This window comes from Lissotriton vulgaris, chromosome 5 (genome assembly GCF_964263255.1).
Source record: "Lissotriton vulgaris chromosome 5, aLisVul1.2, whole genome shotgun sequence".
Lineage (NCBI taxonomy): Eukaryota > Metazoa > Chordata > Amphibia > Caudata > Salamandridae > Lissotriton > Lissotriton vulgaris.
This window is the reverse complement of record NC_141693.1, coordinates 1,198,974,804-1,198,982,377: the sequence shown is the minus strand read 5'-3', so window position 1 is coordinate 1,198,982,377 and position 7,574 is coordinate 1,198,974,804.

Sequence of the window (7,574 nt, the reverse complement as noted above, 5' to 3'; positions counted from 1 at the left end):
CAGTCACCTGGTACAGTTGTTTTTTTTGGCTTGCAAAATAACATTGCATTATTAAGTTTGCAATCAACAGAAAGTATTGTAATGAAGTTTACAATAGAAACAGTATTGTTGAACTGGCAGTTCTTTTTTGTTCTATGTTTGTCTTTCACTCTGATGCCAAGTTCTATTCACTTATTACATATAAACATTAGAATGTGTTCTGTGTCTGATGTGTTCTGTATCTGTTTCAAAGGACAGCTCATTAACATAAAATAGCATGGAGAGTGGGGGTAGCGGTGCATGCCTGGTTTTTTGTAACATATATCAAGGAAACAGCTTAAAGTATTGGCATAGCCAATAGGTCTCGCCTTTGGGACCTTATAAGTGTTTAGCCATGCAACAGCTGATGTTGTATCACCAAGGATAATGTGCTGGATAACTAATCACTTATAAGGTCCCAAAGGCGAGACCTATTGGCTATGCCGATGCTTGTTAAACTTGATAACACTGTCTGGGCATTGCTTGGACCTCATAAGTATCGGTTTAGCACCCAAATATAGCAATAAGCAACACAAAGGTGACCAGCCCAGTGACGTTAAGGGCCTTCCACTGGCAGCATTATGTGTCACTGCATTTTTTGTACCGTTTCAACCGTTTAAGCTAGAAACAATTTTTTTGTTCTTGTTCAAATCTGTTGATTACGTGGCAGGTGGTGAATTATGCGGCAAATGAGGCAATACTATAAATATGTGAAAATCGCTGCAGTTGCACAATTGCATAATTCCAGTAACACACATTAATATTTTGTTCAGAAAAAGCCTGTCACACACATACTCTAAAAGATTTAGTCCTTCAATGTTTGCATACAATCAGGGCTGGCTTATATGTAACATATGTATTATATGAAAAAGCCTTACTACACACATTAACCCCATCTTGTGTGCTGATCACCAGATGGACAATCATACACCCCCTTCTTGTATGCATTTGTTTAACGATTGCAGGCAGTATTTGTTGCTATGTATAGTAATCTATGTAGTCTAAGTATTAACTTTCATAGTGATGTATGTAATCAATCACATTTAGTATATATATATATATATCATAGGGTGCGCAGGTTTAACAAAGTCCGGAAAACGTACTTGAAATCATTTGCTCTGAATGTTAACCATTGCAAATGAATTCGGGAAGTAAAAACAATTTGACAAATATACGGTCCCTTCCAAAGGGCAAAATTAGACTTAGACTTCAAATCTCGGAATTCCACTCACTAGAGAGTGAATGCCATTCAGGGCAAAGATAAAGAAAAAAGATTCATTTGAATCATCCTTCGTTTGGAGTGGCGTCTTTGAAGATCCGGGTCACCTTCGTGGAATGGATATACGCGGCAGCTCCGGCCGCGGAAGATGCACTGCCAGAATTGTGAACAGGACTGCGATTCTGTAGACTCTTACAGCCTGCCAGCGTGAAGGATTACAGTTTTTGGAACCTTAAAAACAGCCCTGAAGCCCACTTGAGGGCTTTAAACATTGCAAATAAATTCAGGGAGTAAAAACAATTTGCCAAATATATGGTCCCTACCAAAGGGCAAAATTAGACTTCAAATCCCGGCATTCCACTCACTAAAGAGTGAATGTCATTCAGGGCAAATGATTTGAAGTACGTTTTCCGGACTTTGTCAAACCCCGCCCCCTATGATTCAGGTGCATGCGCACCAAATCGCGTCAGGGTTAGGAACCAGTTGGGGTTGTTTTCCTGGTTTCATGAAATAAAGATTCATTTGAATCATCCTTTGTTTGGATTGGCGTCTTTGCGGTCGCCAGTAGGTAGTTATAGTTAGGACCTAGTTTCCATAGGAAAAGCATTTTTTGTTTTCCCATTAACTTTGGCACCGGTTGACAAATCTTCGCAAAATTTTCAAAACTAGTGACTCTCTCCGGTCAGCTCTTGTCTTTAAAGTTTCGGGGTGATTTGTCAAGCAGGGCCGAGAAAAAAGGGGGGCCCTAAAACGTGTTTTCCCCATGTTATTTTCCATAGGAAACTTTAGACAAAGCTACAGTCCAAACTTCTGAAAGGAATTACACCAAATTTGGCAAAAAGGTAGGTTTTGGTTCAGAAAGAAAAAGTTTTGATATCTGTGACTGAGGAGGGTTTCCAAACCCTCCCGACCACGAGCTTCATTCTAATTGGCTGCCAACACTCCAAACGAGGAAGAGTTAGCAGCCATCTTGTGAATCGGTAGAACCGAGTCACAAGAAAACAGTAGAAAAAACATTAAAAAACAAGAAAAGGGGGCAGGGTAGAATCACCCAGACCAGGGGTTCCTACAAGGACCCCAAGGGTCAAAAAAAGCATTTTTTTAAAATAATTTCTGCGTAACCCGCGAAGGGGGTCAGGAATCCCGCCGAAATTATTTTCAAAAAACAAAAACCACGGGTGGGCCAGGTTCCGAGGGCAATGCAAATTTTTCAGCGGGGGCCTGCAAGGCCCCAACAGCCCCGGGGAACGCCACCTTCCCGGGGCTGTAAAAAAAAATGGGTGGTGTGGTCCCAATCCCCCCACGCTGGCCCGGGGACCGCCACCTCCCTGGGGCCTCAACAAACAACTGCAGGGGTACGCGTCCCCCGCAGCCCCGGGGACCGCCACCTACCCGGGGCTGTTAAAAAAACTTAGAGGGTTTCCCATTCCCCCCCACGCTGCCACGGGGACTGCCACCTCCCGGGGGCTCTTTTATTAATTAAAAGTTTTGTGGGGTGGTTCGAGCCCCCCCCCATGCCCGGGGACCATCACGTCCCTGGGGCACTATATATGTAAATACAGGGGTCCGTTACGGAGCCCCAGGGACCACCACCTCCCCAGGGCTTTGTAATGGTAGGGAGGGGGGCCGCGTGGCCCCCCTCCTGGAGCCCTTCATGGCCATGGGGACCTCCACCTCCCCAGGGCCGTCTCCTGCAGTGTCCCAGGGTGTCCACCCCGGGACACTCCTGTTTGCTATGGCAGGGCGGGAGCCGTGCAGCTCCCGCCCTGACATAGCAAACTCTGGGTTGGATTTTGGAAGCGAGAGCAGGTTTCCTCCTCTTGCTTCCAAAATCTAAAGCAGATTGTTTTTCCACAAGGGGAGCTGCATGTTAGCAGTTCCCTGTGTGGAAAAGCAATGCCGGCTCCCGCAGTAGGCGGGCATCCGGTGGGACTGTGTGATCATTGGGGCTCCCCCACGGTAAGCATGGGCGAATTTTGCGGATCTCGCGTTCGCGAATTTTGCGGATTTGCGGATTCGCAATCCGCAAAATCCGCGAATTCCCGCGAATTTGCGGATTTTTTTTTTGTGTTCGCAATTGTTTCTGCCAGTTCGCGAGGATTTGGTACTAGTTCGCAATTGCGAACTTACTTGTCGGCTCGCAACGGTCGCGACTATGTTGTTTCTACGTCTGGTTCATCATCACAGCCTCCCAGCACCCTCTGTTTTACCACTGGCACCCTCTCTTTGACCCATGCCACCCTCTGTTACATCAATGCCACCCTCTGGTTCATCATCACTGTAGAAGATGGGGGGGAAAAGCAAGCCCACCTGCCCTGCTTGAACTGACATGAATTAATTTGGGGTTAGTTTATTAACAACACCTGCCCTGCCCCAACTGACAATAATGAATTAGGGGCTAATTAATGTGTCACTGAAAGAATTTAAAGTTCTAGCCTGGCACCTGCTTGTCTGCTCCTTTAGCTGTAAATCAGGACCTTTGTGGCATACAGTTAAGGTCAGAGCAGGGTCACACAATAGTTGCAAGCAGGCAACCGAATTCTGGAGGGCCCCCTCAGGAAGCACTACAAAGAATCGTTACAAATCATGAGGTTGACCTTTTGCACCTGCTCATTGCTTTTGCTTTTGCTGAAATCGTTTTTCGGTTTTTTTCGCGCTATTCGCGGGGCGCGGCGTCGTGCGAAACCGACCGCGGAAGCCGCCAATTCGTGCGAATGAGCATTTTATTTTTTTGCGGCTTGTTGTTTCGCGAGTTTTTTTGCAGTATTCGCGAGCCGCTTGCAGCGCAACACGCGAATTTACCCCAAGGTCGAGTACGGGCGCGGCCATTTTGTTTGCGTGACGTATTTCCGTTTCCGCCCGCTATGTATAATCTCGCGCAGTAAGCGCATTGCGAGTAGAGGTTCGCACGAGATCGCGCGGGAAATCTAGAGGTTCGCACGAGATCGCGAGGAAAATCTCGCGCGAACTTACTTTTGCGCTCGTGAACGGGCGCCGGCCATCTTGTTTTTCATTCATTTCCTGTGTCTGGGCATGGTGTTTAATCCTCTTGGTATCTTTGCCATCCTTTGCTTGTTTTCAGTTTTTTTTTTACGATTTTGCTTCTTATCTATCCCTCTCTTTTCCTAGCTGTATATTTTTGTCTTTTCTGCTATTTTTCTTTACTTTTAAACTACTTTTTTAAACTCTTTTCTTTTCTTCTTCCCTATCCTATTCTTTCTTAATTTTCTACTTCTTCCTACCTTACCTGCCCAGACCATGGTCAAGCCAGGCGCCGTGAAGCTGCCCAGGCACTTGAGGGCCGCAGCGGCGGCGGGGAGTAGTGCTGGACCCAGTGGCAGGACAGCATGCGGGAGATTGAGGGGGGAGCAGGTGACGCGACGGGAGATCTTCAGCCCGGAGGAAGTGGGCGCGCTGGTCTACTTCGTCCAGCGCCGCCTGCCCAGGACCATCGCGGGAGGCGGCAGGATCGCGGCCGGCGGCTACAACATGCGGGAGCGCCGGAAGTGGTGGGAGAAGGTGTGCTGGGCCATATCCCACCTCTACGGGGTCCAGCGCACCTACAGCCAGGTCACCCATCGCTGGACGGACCTCCTGGACCGCGAGCGCGACCTGCTGGACCAGCTCGGCTTGGAGATCCCCGGGCTTGGTGAGTAGTAGTAGCCATTTAATCACTCACTACTATGATGTTTTCTCCTGCTCTGTGTTGTTGTATTGCAAATATTTGTTTTTTACATGGAGCAAGCCAATAATGCCGCTGATGACGATTACATTGTAGTTAAATTATATTTCAAAATCTTCTGTGCATTTCAGGTGCACTGCTCTCCTTCTCAGTGGCGTTGCTACTATGCTTATTTGTTTTCTATTTTGTGGTCTCATTGGCCTGAGTAACAATTATGTATGAGTGTACTTTACAGAACTGCGTAATGCTAGACACTAGGGGGCAGATTACATTTACAAGCCCCTTGCGCCACGTTTACGTTGCCTTGCGTGACGCAACAGCGGCGTAAACGTGGCGCATCCCTGAGAGTCATTTACAGAGTGACGCATCTAGGGAGATGCGTCACGTTATAAAGCCATGGGCCTGCGCCACAATGGGTGCGTTCCTAGTATACAGGGTGGGCGGTCCTGCAGCTGTGCGCCTCGCAAAAGTGCCTGCGTGAAATCTACAAGATTTAACGCAGGCACTTCTGCGACGCTGCTACGTCAATTCAATTCCTTATGCCTGCTTGAAGCAGGCGTAAGGACGGACACAGCATGTTAAGTATTGGGTGGCCCTGAGCATTACTGGAGTTGCATTGCGTTGGCGACGTGACTCCAGCGATGCGCCGCTCTTACGTGACGAGATGCGTAACGCAAGTGCCTACCCTTGCGCCAGGGCGCGCCGCATTGTAAATGAGGCGCATCTGCCGTGTCGCAAGGGTAGTTTTGCGTGACGCATTTGATCTGGCGCATCTCTGGAGATGCGCCAGAACACGTAAGTAAGTATGCCCCTAAGGGGCAGAATTGCAATTACCGTCGCATCCCTGCAAAGTAGCAGGGATGCGCCAGTAATTGTGCGGCCCGCTACCACCACCAAACATGGTGCGCCGTATTTGCAATGCGGCGCACCATGGGCCCAAAACGTCACCGAAGCTTTACTGCTGGAGTTGCGTCGCAACGATGGCGCAGCTCCATCAATGCTCTGGGGTACCCTATCTCCCCAATGCTGGGTCAAGCCGTACGTCTGCTTCAAGCAGGTGCAGGGTTTGTGTGACGCATCATTGTCCTAAAGGTGACTGATTGATATTTTGTAGATTTCCCTCAGCCACTATTAGGATGTGTTCCAGCGCAGGAATGCCCTCCCTTGCGCCGGAACGCCCCCTGATGGCGCAGGGCTTTATAACGGGATGCATCTCCCAAATGCGTCACGTTGTTATAATATTATACGCCGCACCATGGCGCCCTTTTTTGTTTAGCTGCTGCGTCACAAAAGTCACGCAAGAACGGCGCAAAAGAGCCGCAAGGGCTTAAATCTGCCCCTTCCTTTGTACCCCTGACAATAAGAAAAATAGTGGCGGTGGATTGATAGTTTGACTATTTAAATGACTGGTAATGTAGCAGGCAACTGTTAGTGTTGTCACTGATCTGACTGAAATCACAATGGAGTTTGTCTGTCACTTTGCGTCTTGCCTGCGGACTGCTGCCTGCCAGTCCTAGGTGAACGTTTCAGTACTTTGTTTAGTGAGTTACGTGACTTTCGAAGTCACAGGTCCGCAAATAAATGAAAAGTAACCATAATCAATATAATTTCGCGGAAATATTTTGTTATTGTTCTTTTGAAATGTTTGATTTGGTTGACATTGACAAGCAACAATCATCCATGTTTTCTGTTCTTTCTTTCATGTTGTACGTCAGCTCCCCCCAGGGGCGAGAGGAGGACACAGGAGCAGCAGGCGGCGGATGCTGTTCATCAACAGGGCCAGGATCGGGCAGGCGAGGGCTCCTCTGCTGGCCCCAGTAAGTTTTCATTTTAGACTAGTACCTATTTTTCCTAGCGTTCCTCATTTGACTTTTTTCAAAATTGTCTTTGCTCTTCTTGTAGACTGTATCTAAATTCTTATCCTGCCTCTACTATGACTCCCTGTGGTATTACTAGATTATTCTTATTAGTCTGTCTGTGTAGCTAACTAAGATTGCACGGTTGGCGAAACTCCCATGATTCTAGTCAGCAATAGCTCTATCAACTTAGTGCAGTCCTCTGGGATTGTCCATAATGTCTTTTGAAGTGTTCTATCTGGACTCATGCTTGCAAAAATTGCAAAACCTTTCGCTCAGTCACTCTAGTCTGGACCAAAAAACACAGATTGTATTTAAGTTTAAAAGCTTTATTAAAAGTAAACACATTTATTAAAATGAAGTCATAATAAAACTAAACGTTTAACTGATAATGGAAAAGTGGTTAGTGCTGACGATTAATTGAAGACATTTCTTGTGGTCGAGCCGAGCTCTCACCTGGTTTCAACTTGATCTTGTTGTTAGAAGTCCATCTTCTGTCTGTGTAGAGAAAAATGGTGCGTGTTAAAAAAACAGCCTTCATCAGTTGTGCCAAAAAGTGCAGCAAGACAACCTTCCCTGGAAAAAGGGACATTTTTTTTAACTTTAACGTAGACAGTCACAAATTACATTGTTTTCACATGTCTTCATTCCTAGACCAAATACTAGTGACTAGTGAGTGCTTTATTCTAACATTCTTAAATGTACTTTGTAGGTGGAACATCTGGTGGCGGGGCCAGTGTGGAGGTGGTGGTGCTCGACACGGAGGCGGAGGGCGATTCTTCAGGGGAGGAGGCGGCGG